Source organism: Bos mutus, chromosome 18 (genome assembly GCF_027580195.1).
Source record: "Bos mutus isolate GX-2022 chromosome 18, NWIPB_WYAK_1.1, whole genome shotgun sequence".
In the NCBI taxonomy this organism is placed as follows: domain Eukaryota; kingdom Metazoa; phylum Chordata; class Mammalia; order Artiodactyla; family Bovidae; genus Bos; species Bos mutus.
The window spans coordinates 50,560,999-50,573,864 of record NC_091634.1 but is presented as its reverse complement, the minus strand read 5'-3'; the positions used below and the strand labels follow the sequence as shown (position 1 = coordinate 50,573,864).

At 48.8% G+C, this 12,866-nt stretch overlaps 2 long non-coding RNA genes across 2 annotated transcripts in view; one reads left to right on the top strand and one right to left on the bottom strand.

The window, feature by feature from the left end:
- LOC138991844 (uncharacterized) overlaps positions 1–11,739 on the bottom strand; it is a 172,057-nt gene extending 160,318 nt beyond the window's left edge. The window contains exon 1 of the long non-coding RNA XR_011467735.1: positions 10,660–11,739. This is a non-coding gene — a long non-coding RNA (uncharacterized lncRNA). The remainder of the gene's footprint in view (positions 1–10,659) is intronic.
- LOC138991843 (uncharacterized) lies at positions 6,780–9,764 on the top strand. The gene is made up of 2 exons (XR_011467734.1): positions 6,780–8,318; positions 9,380–9,764. It is a non-coding gene; the product is annotated as an uncharacterized lncRNA (long non-coding RNA).
- Positions 11,740–12,866: the final 1,127 nt, after the last annotated feature.

The following is a 12,866-nucleotide window of genomic DNA, read 5'->3' as shown; positions in this document are numbered from 1 at the left end:
GGGGCCCCCTCTCCCTTTCAGGATTTTCCCCTCAGGGCTGGGCTCTCGGGTCACCCCCTCCCAGGACCTGTGCTCACAGGGCAGCATTTCTCCTTGTGGGCCACCTGCATTAGACTCACGGTCTTCTGACACTGACTCTGCATGCAGCTGAATGGGACTCAGAAATTTGTTGTTTAGTCGCTCAGTTGTGTCTGACTCTTTGGCAACCCCATGGCTCCTCTGTCCACGGGATTTCCCAGGCAAGAATACTGGAGTGGGTTGTTATTTCTTTCTCCAGGGGATCGTCCTGATCCAGGGATCTAGCCCACATTTCCTGCATTGGCAAGCAGATTCTTTACCACTGAGCCACCAGGGAAGCCCCTCGGAAGCTATAGTGATGCATGAATTCACCCACATCTTCCATGCTGATGGTGAGAACCAACGCTGACCCGGAGTTCCCCTTGTGCTCCTTGTAAGGGCTGTCCCTTCAGAGTGAGTGGTGATTTGACCTGGCCCCACCCTTCCTGCTTTGGAGAGTCCTCCTCTGTCCCCTCTCCAGCCCACTTTGGGTTTCCCAAATCTCTTCATCAATCCTGGTTTGGGGAAGGGAGCCTGCAGGTAGTCATTTACACCTTGGTATAAATTTCTGTCACTGCCTTTCTGTCCCTCTTGGGGAGGGCATTTTGTAAGTCACAACTCACGGTGAATGAAAGTGATGTTCCCCAGAAAAACATGCCCGTGAGAACAGGTGAGCCAGGCACGTTACCTGTGCCACCCCTTTCTGGTGGTGGTGGTAGCTTAGTTGCTTAGTTGTGTCCAACTCGTGTGACCCCATGGACTGTAGCCTGCCACACTCCTTGGTGCATGGGATTTCCCAGGCAAGAATACTGGAGTGGATGGCCATTTCCTTCTCCAGATCCCTCTCTGAGGAACCCTGAATTCTCTGCTCCCCACTATCCAGACTCCCAGGACCCTGTAAGTGTGCCTGCTTCTCTAGGCAGTGTCCCACAACTCCTTGCCACACCTGACACGTCCCCTTTGCTCTGTCTCTTTCTGATCACAGACATGTGCACTGGAGAGTCTGGCCTATAACAATAGTGTCCAAACTCCTTCTCTTCTCCAAAACCAGGGCCTCGTCTCAGCCCCATCATCACCCACACACCACATCCCCATGCAAACCATATTCAGCTCACCAGGAAAAACAGGCTCCTCCAGTCCCCTTCTCCGAAAAACAGTTCTTGCATTTTCAAAGATGGATTTGATATTTGATACATTGAAAGGAGGAGGAAAAGCTGCCATGTCATTTCCACTTTACAGTTTAGTATTGATTTTGTTTTCAGTTACATCTTTGTAAGCCTTGTTCAGGCTTTGGCTTAATCCATCCTGGCTATTGCATGGATTCTCCTTGCTCAAGACCTCTGAGATCTCAGATCCTTAAAAATATTCCCTCCAAGTCCTCAAGGATCACCTGATTAATTTCAACACTTTAATCCAGCCCAGAGCAGATTGAGACAAACCCTGAAAAGATTATGGTGCTATCCCCATGCCTTTATGAAATTCAACAAAAAAGTAGTACTCAATCACGAAAAAGGAGGTAAGGAAATTCAGCAAAGTGCTAACTAAGGGCTGTGCTTATATTTACAATTAGTATATTTAATGTGATTTGGTTTACTGGTTCATTTTCTTTTCTGTTCATTGAGCCTCAGATTTGTTACAATTTTTTGTCATGTTTCCCTGCTTCCCCCATCTAATGGCTTGTTTGTAATTGTCTTTTTTATCTGCTCAAAGTTATGTAGTAGCCTAGATGGATACACGTATACCTATGCTGAGTCCCTTTGTTGTCTACCTGAAACTATCACAACACTGTTAATTGGCTATACTCCAATATAAAATAAAAAGTTAAAAAAAATCACTTCTATTTGTGTGTTTCTACATTCTTTTGGAACATTTTACTTATTGTATAGATTTACAGTTCTTGCCTTTAATTTCTTTTCCTTTTTTCTTGGTGTTTAACTTACATCCATAGGGCTTCCCTGATAAGTTGGTAAAGAATCTGCTTGTAATGCAGGAGACCCTGGTTCAACTCCTGGGTCAAGAAGATCTGCTGGAGAAGGGATAGGCTCCTCACTGCAGTATTCTTGGGCTTCCCCTGTGGCTCAGCTGGTAAAGAATCCACCTGCAATGCAGGAGACCTGGGTTCGATCCCTGGGCTGGGAAGATCCCCTGGAGAGGGGAAAGGCTACCCACTCCAGTATTCTGGCCTAGAGAATTCCATGGACTGTTCAGTCCATGGGGACGCAAAGAGTCAGACACGAATGAGCCCCTTTCACTAACTTATATCCAGGGAAGTACAGAAAGTGTACAAGTCTTAAATTTATAGCTTGATGGTTTTACATGATTGTACACCTCAATACAAGGTATACACCAGCACCCAGGGCCCCCAGCCAGAAGACCTGCTCCTTCACAGCCTAAACCCTCCCCAGAGATGGCCTCTATTTTGACCCTACCATCAGTGCATATGGAGAAACACCAAATTCCTCAATCACGTTCTTGCTTTGGATGGCCTGACTGGGATGTGGGCAACCCACTGGGGTCTTTATCCTTCCTGGCAAACTTCCAGGATCCCTAAGATTGGGGCTTACATGAATGTACCCCACTCCCCAACCTGTCTTTGGGGTGACATTCAAGTCATGGCTCAACCTCTCATGGCCTCCTGCTCATGCAACCTGTCCCCTTCCACCATGGCTGACCCAGAAGGTCAACGTTCAACCCTGCCCAACCAATCACAGCCAAGCAATGCACCAGAAGCCTGAACACTATGTCCTGAGGAGTGTACTTCAGACAGGGACCTCTGCCTGTGTGTCATCCTGGAATAAAAGCTGGGCTCTGTAGGCAAGAGTCTGCAGACCTGGCACCTAGCCCTGAGGGATGCTAAGTCCCTCATCCTTCTCCACCACGCTGGCATCCTGGCAGACATCACCAATCGATCTTCTGCTCCCTTCCCCCTGACAGACATCACCAATCCATCTTCACTCCCTCCTCCCCAGCCTTGAGGGAGGCAGTGTCTAAACCAGCCATCCTCAGAGCCAGCTGCACATTGGGGTGCTTGGGTGCTTTGAAAGCAACCTGATGCCTGGGCCACACCCCCAAGGATTCTGAGTTAATTAGTCTAGGGTGCAGCCTAGGCACTGGATTTTTCAAATTCTCCCCTGGTGACTCTAAAGTGTGGTCCAGGTCAAGAACTCTTGCTCCCAATGGAGGAGCTTGGGCAGCCACCCCCGCCAAGCAGGTGAAGCCCATGGTCGGTCTGCTCTAAACCCGGCCACCCTGAGCGGTTCACAGACTGAACCAGGTGACTTCGGCATCCCTGGGTGCTGGCTGATGAGGGACAAGCTCAGTACCATCCAGACCTGCTCATCTGAACCTGCACTTCAGCCAGACCCCCAGGCTTGTGTGCACACTGCACACAAGGGCCCTGGATGAGAGGAGTCCCCAGGTGCAGCCCTGACATCTGTGGTTTAGCTCAGGCCACCTCCCTCCACCACTCACAGGTGTGGGTTTAAGAGATAGTACGCTTCCAGGATTGTCTTATACTGATGTGACAATCTGTGCTTTTTCTTTTTTCTTCCTTTCTCTCTCTTTTTTTAACATATGTTCTTAATCAACAGAAATGTTCTCCCCATAGTTTCTGTAAATAAATCCCTTAATATGAAAGCTAATGTCCTCCAAAGAACTCATGATAATAAAAAAAAAAGTCTTTTCCCATGAAGTCCACTTCCCACAGTAAAAGTCTGTGGTCCTTTCACTTTGGAGGCAAAGGTCCAGGGGCATTTCCACAGGACTATGTCTGGGAGTCGAGGGGTTCGGTCACAGCTATATGTATTTAAGAAGAAATCCACAGAAAAAGTTAAGAAGATACAAGACTTTGGCGGCTCAGTGGTAAAGAATCCACCTGCCAATGCAGGAGGCACAGGTTCGATCACTGGTCTGGGAAGATCCTCTGAAGGAGGAAATGGCAACCCACTCCAGTATTCTTGCCTGGAGAATTCCAGGGACAGAGGAGCCTGGCAGGTTACAGTCCATGGCATTGCAAAGAGTCAGACATGACTGAGCGACTGAACAACAACAACAAATTACAGAAAAACAAATCACCCACAACCCCACCACTCTATTATTTTAAGATTTTTGTATTTGAAAATGTTGCCATCATTTTAATCATATATATGTGTGGGTACTTTAAGAACATTCTAGCACCTTGAAGAACAGTGTGTTTATTAAGGTGATTTCTTGGAGGCCGAAGATTTAAGTTGGTAGTTAAAGGAAGAAGGTAGGAGGCAACCTTACGGATCATCATTTACAGATGGGGAAAGGAGACCAGACTTAGTAAGTAATATGCCCAGGGTGGCACAGCAGCTGAGTGGCAAAAAGCAAACCAGGGACTTTCTGGTGGTCCAGTGGTTAAGACTCTTCCAACCAATGCAGGGGATGTGGGTTCAATCCCCAGTCAGAGAACTAAGACACCATATGCCAAGGGGCTTAACTAAGCCTGTATGCCGCAAATTCTGAGCCCCGCGCCACAGTGAAAGATCTCAGACACTGCAAGGAAGATTCCACGTGCTGCAGCTAAGCAGCAAATAAAAAAAACCCAAACCCAGGTTTCCTGATGGTGGGATTTCCTGGTATACTACTGAGCCAGTCCCTGGGGTCTTACGGTCTACTCTTTTTCTAGCCTCTCATGTAAGGGGGTGGCATCCTGTTAAAAAAAAAATCTACTGCTCTCAATCCATTCGGGTGTTTTCCTTTCATGGTCTGTGTTGAACAGCAAAACAGCAATTGATTATTTATTGCAAGCCAACATTTTGCCCATCCCTGCTGCCCTTGTGCAATCAGGGAAAGTGGGATCCCGAGAGGGCAAGCTACTTGCCTGAACAAACACAGCTCGTCAGAGGCAGAAGCAGGCTCTCAACTGGCTCTGCTGGACCCCCCAAGCCTCCGAGAGCCTTGCTGCCCAGCCAGTGTCGGGAAGCCCCCAGGCCTCCAGCAGAGCCAGCTTCGGGATGTGAGGCTGTTTATTGTTCCTGGGGTTGTCTGTGCGGCCGTTGATGTGTCTGAAGAGGGTGGAGAAGGAAGGGGCCTCTGGTGGGGGTTGACCATCCAAACAGATTCGACAGAAGCCAGAGTGTAGCCAGGGCAGCGAAAGGCTGGTGAGCGGGCAGGGGGCCTGTGGATCTCTCGTGCTGTCTTGTGATAATGTCATGTGCTGCCCCCAGTGAGGAGGGGGCCCTGCACATCCTTCCTTGTACCCCAGGGCACCTGCTGCCAGCCAGCTCTTCCATGGGGCAGACCTGGACCGCCCAGCTGAGGCCTGGCTGATGTGGGAACCATGCTGCCTGCCGCCCAGGCACGTTGCTCTCCTGGTATTTGAGGACGTGGCCCAGCTTTCCCAGATGGGTCCCCGACACAAGCTGTGTAGCCCGCAGCCGCTCAGAGAACATAGAACAGGCCTTGGGCTGAGACTCCACCCCCAGGTCTGCACGCGGTGACTGTGCGGTGCCTCCGAAGTGCTGTGCACTTTTCCTGGACTGTTTCGTGTGAGCCTGAAACAGCTCTCCAAGGTGGGGCCCATTCCAGCCCCACTTCACAGGCGAGCAAACTGAGGCTCCAGCTGGTGAAGCCACTCACCCAGGTAACAGACTAGCTTGTGACCTGGGCTTTCACAGCTGACACTGGACCTGATGTGACAGCTCAGGGGCTGCAGCTCGGGCTCTGTGGGATGCCTCTGTCACTTTCCAGCACTCTGGTCTTCAGAGATGGACTGACCTCTCTGTCTGTTTCCTCTTCTAGGAGATGCACGCGATAAGAAAGCCTGCCTCCTGCAGTGACGTGCATGGGTGCTAATTTGCTTCAGTCATGTCCGACTCTGTGACCCCACGGACTGCAGCCCGCCAGGCTCCTCTGTCCATGGGATTTTCCAGAATATTGGAGTGGGTTGCCATGCCCTCCTCCAGGGGATGTTCCCCACCCAGGGATCAAACCCGTGTCTCATGTCACCCGCATTGGCACGCGGGTTCTTTACCACCAGTGCCACCTGGGAAGGCCCTGGGGTTACAGAGGGGGTCAAGTAAACTTTTCCCTGAAGCCAATAGACTGCAGGGAAGATGTTTAGCATCTAACAGGTCCCGTCAAAGGCTGGCTGTGACCAGGTATCCCTGAGCACTGCCGAGCTTCCCCGGGTACCCATCTTCCTGTCTCTCCGCGTCCCCGTGTCACGTGTGGGTGATGATGGCCACCGTGAGGGTCACTGAGAAGATGGGAGATGAGGTGGGTGAAGCTGGTGTTCTGAGTGTCTGCAGCATCCTCTGGACTTGTACGTTTTTAATTTCAAATGTTCACCGTGTCTTCAGACGCCCTTGCAGTCCTGGCTGGGAGCACACTTCTCTCTGATAGCCGCCGTGAAGCCAGCATAAAATCAGCGCGTGGAATATGGCCACCAACACAGGGGTGTGGCCTTTATTAGTGCTGGTACTGGAGGGTGAAGCTGGCAGAGGACCCCAGGGGGCACCTGGTGACCCTCTCCTTTAAAAAGAAAAGGGAAATGGCTTCTATTTAGGCTGAAGCAACTTTCTGACAAAGAAGAGAAGGGAGAGGCTTTGTAGGAAGTTTTTTTTTAAGATTGTGTTCACTCAGGGGCTGTTACATTCAAGTTGTGACTTAATAACAAAAGAAATTCAGCTGGCATTTGGCTGAGTTTAGGCTGGTGTCAGCTGGTTCCAACAGGGCCTGAGGAGCAGGGAGTTCTGCCTTGGTCCCCGTGGGCTCTTCATCCTTCCATGGACAGGGGTGCCATCCTGTCAAGGAGGCGCTGGGGGCCAGGGTAGGGGCTCAGCAAGCCTGGATGATAGTTCCCGCCACCGTGGGCTTTTCTCATTAACCCGCGGTCACACGAGTCCATGAGTCAAAACAAAACATGTGGACCTGACCCAGGGATGTGGGTGCAGGACGGATGGCCGTCTCTTGGCTTTGCTAATTGGGGTTCTCTTCTCATCCCAATCAGGTTCTGCTCTTCGTCTAAGCAGATGAGATAGGAAGGAAGCTGGGGTTTCCTAACAAGCCGGCCTAGCAGGGCCGCGCAGCCATTTCTAAGTGACCGGCCCGGGCGAGAATCCTGGTCGGTTTGGCAGTAGGCTCATTCCCCTGGGAGCGTGTCGGTGTGATGACCCCAGGGAAGCCAGAATCGAGTGGAAGCCCCTTTGAAATCTGGCTGCAGACGTTGCCTTGAGCCGAGATGTCAAGATTCCTTTCCCGAGGAAGAAGTCCATCTGAGCTGCTGCCCCGTTTGTCCAGCAGAATGAGGAGAGCTCGGGCCGCCAGCCTGGACCCGAAGCCACGGCTGCTCTCCGAGAACAAAAACAGCACCGATGAGTAAGGGCCAGCGACTCTTTTTATTGCAGGCTTGGAAATTATCAAAATCAAATCAAGCCACATAAAACTGTGTCCTTCTTTTGTATCTTTTCATCAGAAGGACTTGAAGGAAAAAAAGATGTATCAGCATTTTTTGTTTTTTTTTCTTCTAATATATACAGAAATAATACCAAAAAGAGGCGCTTCAATGACTTTGCAAATTAAAGCAAGAAGATGCCAACTTTAGATTTTTAAAACCACCACATATCCACTGGTCTAAGTCAAAACTAATAGTTAACATTGATAATGGATTTTTTTCCCCAGATTTTTTTTAATCTGAATATAAAAAAGTATTATATGTTATATTGACATTTAGGCTAAATCTTTCCCTTATAAGGTGTTTGACATAAATAGTTTTTATTATGTGACTCTTAATGGGAGGAATACACACATTTCTTAAAGGTCCCAGCTGCTATTGTTATTATCCGAGACATAAAATTGGAATCCCCACTTCCAATATCAAATTTTAGCACAAACCCTATAAAATGTATCTTGTCAGAATGTGTCAGAACCGCTAAGCTCTTTTCGGCTGAACAGACTGCAGCTGGCGCTTGGTCCCGGAGGCTGACTCCACTCCGTGTGTCCTCTGGGTTGCGGCAGTGAACCGGTCCGGCTGGCACCCCGCTGCAGGTCTAGCCGCGAGGGAGGCGTGGGGTCAGATGAGTGTGTCCCAGCGGCCGGCCCGGTGACACGAGCCTGCAGGGCCGGGCCAGGGCCTGGAGATAGGACCCGCCAGCAAGTATGCGGAGAATGTTTTTCTTCGGACTCTCCGGAGGCTCGCAGACCACAGGGATTCCGTCCGCAGTGACAGCCTTAACATTTGCCAGAGCCCTGGACGCCACTGCAGAAATGGCATTGCCCACCCGGAAAGTGAGAAGGTAACGTTTATTTTTGTATTTTTTCTCTCTCTCTCCCGTATACAGACTGGAGAAAGACCACCAAGCGTGGGCCATTTTTTTTTTTCCACCATGATGTACAATTCACATTTGTTAATCAAAAAAAAGTGCCCGAGGTCATCCACCTAGACTTTTTTTTTTTCCTTCTTCTTAAACAGGAAACGGGTTTCAGATGTTTATATGTTAAAAAGTAAGGCTACTAATCTGTTTAGCCATTTACCAGACCCTGGTTAACTCTCTCTTAACATTTTAACGTTCAGACCTCATAGAATGACATTCACTTTTATCTCTCTTGTTATTTAGAATTAAAAAAAAAAATCTTTCGATAGTCACCTGCTTTGGGGGAGCTGTTTCAGCGGAGTTTAAAATAAATGAGTTTGGTAGTTTAGTGACGTTGTTCTCTTAGTGGCATTGGTGTCCTGCAGAGTGGGTAGAATTCTCAGGCAGTTTGTTAAAACAGACTGTGAACATGCGTCTTTTCATGCGCCCACATTCAAAACAGGCATGTGTTGAGGCATCTTAGATTCACACCAGAGATTCACAAATGCACACCGTTAAGAGGTCCATAGCGATGGAAAAATTAGTTCTTTTACACATTGGCTCTTTTTCTTATGATCAGTGTGATATTTTCCACTGTTCTCAATATTAGGCTGTGAGCAGTCACAGAGAACAACCTTTTCCCAAGCGGGTCCGTGGTCATTTAGCCTGATGTTTGGAAATCAAAGTTCGTTTTATTGATGGATTTTTTTTCACCTCACTCCAGGGGTGGGAATTTTAAACAGTTGCTGGTGGTGAAAATATCTCCCAGTTTAGCACAGCAAATCAGTGATCTTTTTCTGTGTTGGGGAGGTTTACATATCTATAATTTGGAAGAAAGGGGTACAGATAGGAGAAATGTGAGTGCTTCTATGAATTTGTTAGTACACAAATCACTGGCTGAAAAGACTCTTTTAAACACAGAGGTCAGAGCAGAAGGAATTCTATCACTTGCTAACCCAGATCTGATGGCCCCCAGCATTTGACCAAATGCTTTCTATCTGCAGGTTGTATAAAGAGGCAAAATGATGGGTTTGGGAGACACGTTGTCAAGGAGAGAGAGAAACAGCTGAATTGAGACCAGCTCTAAGAATCAACTGAGCATTCTCCGGACCAGTGAAAGAGGTATTTGTAAAAATGAAAACAAAAAGACAAGAAGCATTCTCAATTTCCCTATAATTGTCCTTGTCTGTCTCCTACACAAATATGTATTTCCATGTGGCAGAAATACACTTATTTTCTTCCTCATCAGTTATCAGCAATGGCTGGAGAAATAATGGATACAAGTGTAAAAAAGGACATGTAATATATGCCCCAACTCTTTCAAAATAGGGGTGGGATGGGTTCGATAAAACAACATTTTAAATATGTGCTTTTGAAAAACAAACAAAATCTCGATTCCTCGGGGCTTATTTTAATTTGGTGTTAGGACGGCACAAGGCTACCCCGGTACAGGCGTTAGGAACCCTCAGTGCAAACACAGGTCAAAACGGCAACGGCACCACCTGCCTCAAAATGTGAGCAGCAAGCACAGAAAAGGCTTCTGGTGTGAAAGGAGTGCCTACGGAACGAGTCTTCAAAACGTCAGCACCAGCAGAGGTGGATCCGCGTGGCACAAATGCACACCAGCTCTGGTCTTTCTCCAGGACACGTCTGTGTTCCCAGAGACCCGCATCTCCCGCATCTTGACTGAGGAGAACACTTTTGGTTTGGGGAGCCCCGGGATGCTAACAGCAGTGGGGAAGCCTGATGCGGCATGTCCGCAGCTACAGAAAGGCCAGAGCAGCCTGCGGAGGACAGGGGTCTGCAGGAGGGTGGGGAGGGCCGCAGTTTGGGCGACGGGAATTTCCTCCACCCGGGGAAGGGCGAGGGGCACCGGGCTCAGACGTCCCTCGGCCCTCCTGTGTGAAAACCCCAGGACATGAACCACTCTGGGCCAGGACTTTCTGTTTTTAAAAATCTCTTTGGCCCCCAGACGTTATGAACAGAAGAATGCCGAAGTCTGCAACTCCAGGGCAATCACCGTGTCAGCTCGGAGCCGAGATGTTTCCCGAATGAACACCTGGGTGATGTAAATCACCCCAGGGGTAAACACTTCAGGCCTGGATGCAGGCTGGGCGGGGTGCACTCTCCCACCGGCCAGGTCCATAAACCAGGCGCTGGCCGGCCCTGCAAATGCTCCTTTCAACGACAAAGACCCCCCTCCGGGCCTGGGAGCAGATGCCTGCCCGGAGGTCGCTCAGATAACGGCCAGGGGGGCTCCCACCCTCCCTTCTGGCCAACTTACCCTGCGCTGCTCTGGGGGAGTGGAGCTGTCAGAGGTTTCTGTCCTTATGAATGACTTTACCATACCTACAGGCGGGAGTCGGGGCTACTGGCTTCGAGCTGGATATTTGTAAAGGGCGGCATGCAAAGATGAACCCTAAAAAAAGATGATTTGTGCTTTAATATCATGATAGTAAAATCATAACAGGAGTAATAGCAGTAATCTAAAGAGCTATATGAAATAACCCCTGGGACAGTAGAATCAAAGCGGCATTTCCTCTTTTAAAACAGAGTGAATTAAGATATTAAACTCTCTCTTCCCCCTCACTGTCTTAAATTCTTTGACTTTTAATGGATAACCATTCGGTTGGTACACTCCACTGATAAAAAAATCCCTGAGTGGGGGCAAGTAGATGGCAGATGGCAAAATATATTCCCGCAAAGATCGCCAAGTTGAGAATTTCTTCAGGTTCTGATGCTCTAAGTTAAGAAAAAGGTCTCTCCTAATTATCGGGCTAGGAGGGGTCTTTTAAATGATATCGCCTGTCTTTAGCCAGGCAGACGTGAGGACGAGCAACGTAAACATTATAAAAGCAGCCTTCAGCACAGGCTTTTTATGGCTCTATCCCTTTCCACTCGCAGCACGAATTAGAGAAACACACAGAATTTGAGAGAAGTTATTCTGCCTCCGGGATCAACCTTGCACCAAAGAAAAATAACCCAGAGAAATTATTCTGCTGCCTGAAACGAAGGCAGGATCAAATGGTTGCTGATCAGAGCAAATGTTTAAATTGGATAAGTCAAATCGAGCGTTATTAAATAAAGCTTGTTTAATGTGTCTCGGACAGAAAACGTCTTTTGAAGAGTGCTGTAAACCTGATATTAGGAATCTGGCCGAGTGCACGTCTTGGGGCTCGACCGGTGCGCACCGGAACCGTGTTCTTACGACAGAAAATGTGATATTCTCCCTTCATGATGTATTTTTTTTCCTGTGTATTAAATGAAAGCAGAAAGGTTTTTATGTAGTTCTTGAAAACTGTTAATGCGAGTTAATAAATAGGAGACAACCGACCCACGTTTTAATGTTTATTCATCAGACTCAGCTCCGCTTGGCCAGCCGGGGATACCGGGACGACGTGCGGTGCTGGAACGCCGGCGTGTGGGGTGGCTTTCCCACCACGGCACAGTGGGGTCGCAGCTGACCCGTGCTCTCAGCAAACTGAAAACCACTCTCTAATGAGTTTTACAATATTTACATTTTCAATTTTATTTATAGGACGCCAGATGTCTACATTCAAAAGAAAAAAAATCATTTGGAATATAAGATCCCACCCCTTCCGCACACCCGGTGGCATCTCAGGCATTTGTGAGTTCCCACTGCCAGAGGTGTGTGTGTGTGTGTGTGTGTGTGTGCCCGCCACCTGGGAGCCGGGGTTGGGGGTCTCTCGGGGGGTCAGGGAGGTGGCGATGGGGCCTGTGCCCCACTATCTGCATGACCAGGAGCCCGTCTTTATTTCTGGGCCCCATTTTCTCCTTCTGTGAAAAGGCTGGGGCACATCCCAGCACTGTGACCCTTTGCACCGCTTAAGGGTCACCGTGTCCTCCTAAAGCCCTTCCAGGGACCCCTGAGAGGCAGCTCGGAGCAGACCTGAGAAAGTGGCTGCACAGCGTGCATGTGAACTGGGGTCCTGGAATCACTAACGGCTTTTCTTGCTTTACCCCTAAATGTGGTCTCAGAGGGACTTCCCTGGTGGCGCAGTGGTTAAAACTGCTTTCACTGCAGGGGACTCAGGTTTGATCCCTTGTCGGCGGACTAAGATCCCACATGCCATTCGACACAGTGGAGAAACACAAATAAGTAAAATAAGAAGAAGAAGAAAATAAGTAAGAAAACAAAGTGGGCTTAGAGCATCCAGGTCACAGCAGAGGGGATTGAAAGGTGCTTTGAAAATACAGGTCAGAAATTTTATTCACTTTGTTTTTGCTGTCAACTGACTCAGCACCCAGACTCAGGAACCAACAGCCCCGCTCTGCTTTATCTCCTGCATTTCAGCCACATCTCGTCTCCAAGTGACTCAAGCTCCTCAGATTCCCCCCCTAAGACCTCATCTGCCCCAGGCCCTTGCTGGGAAATTGTCTCCCCTTTCCCAACACAGACAATGAGCAGTGCGCCTTCCAGCTCGTGCCCACTTCAATACCCAGCCTGGTTCCTTCCTGTGGAGCAGTGCC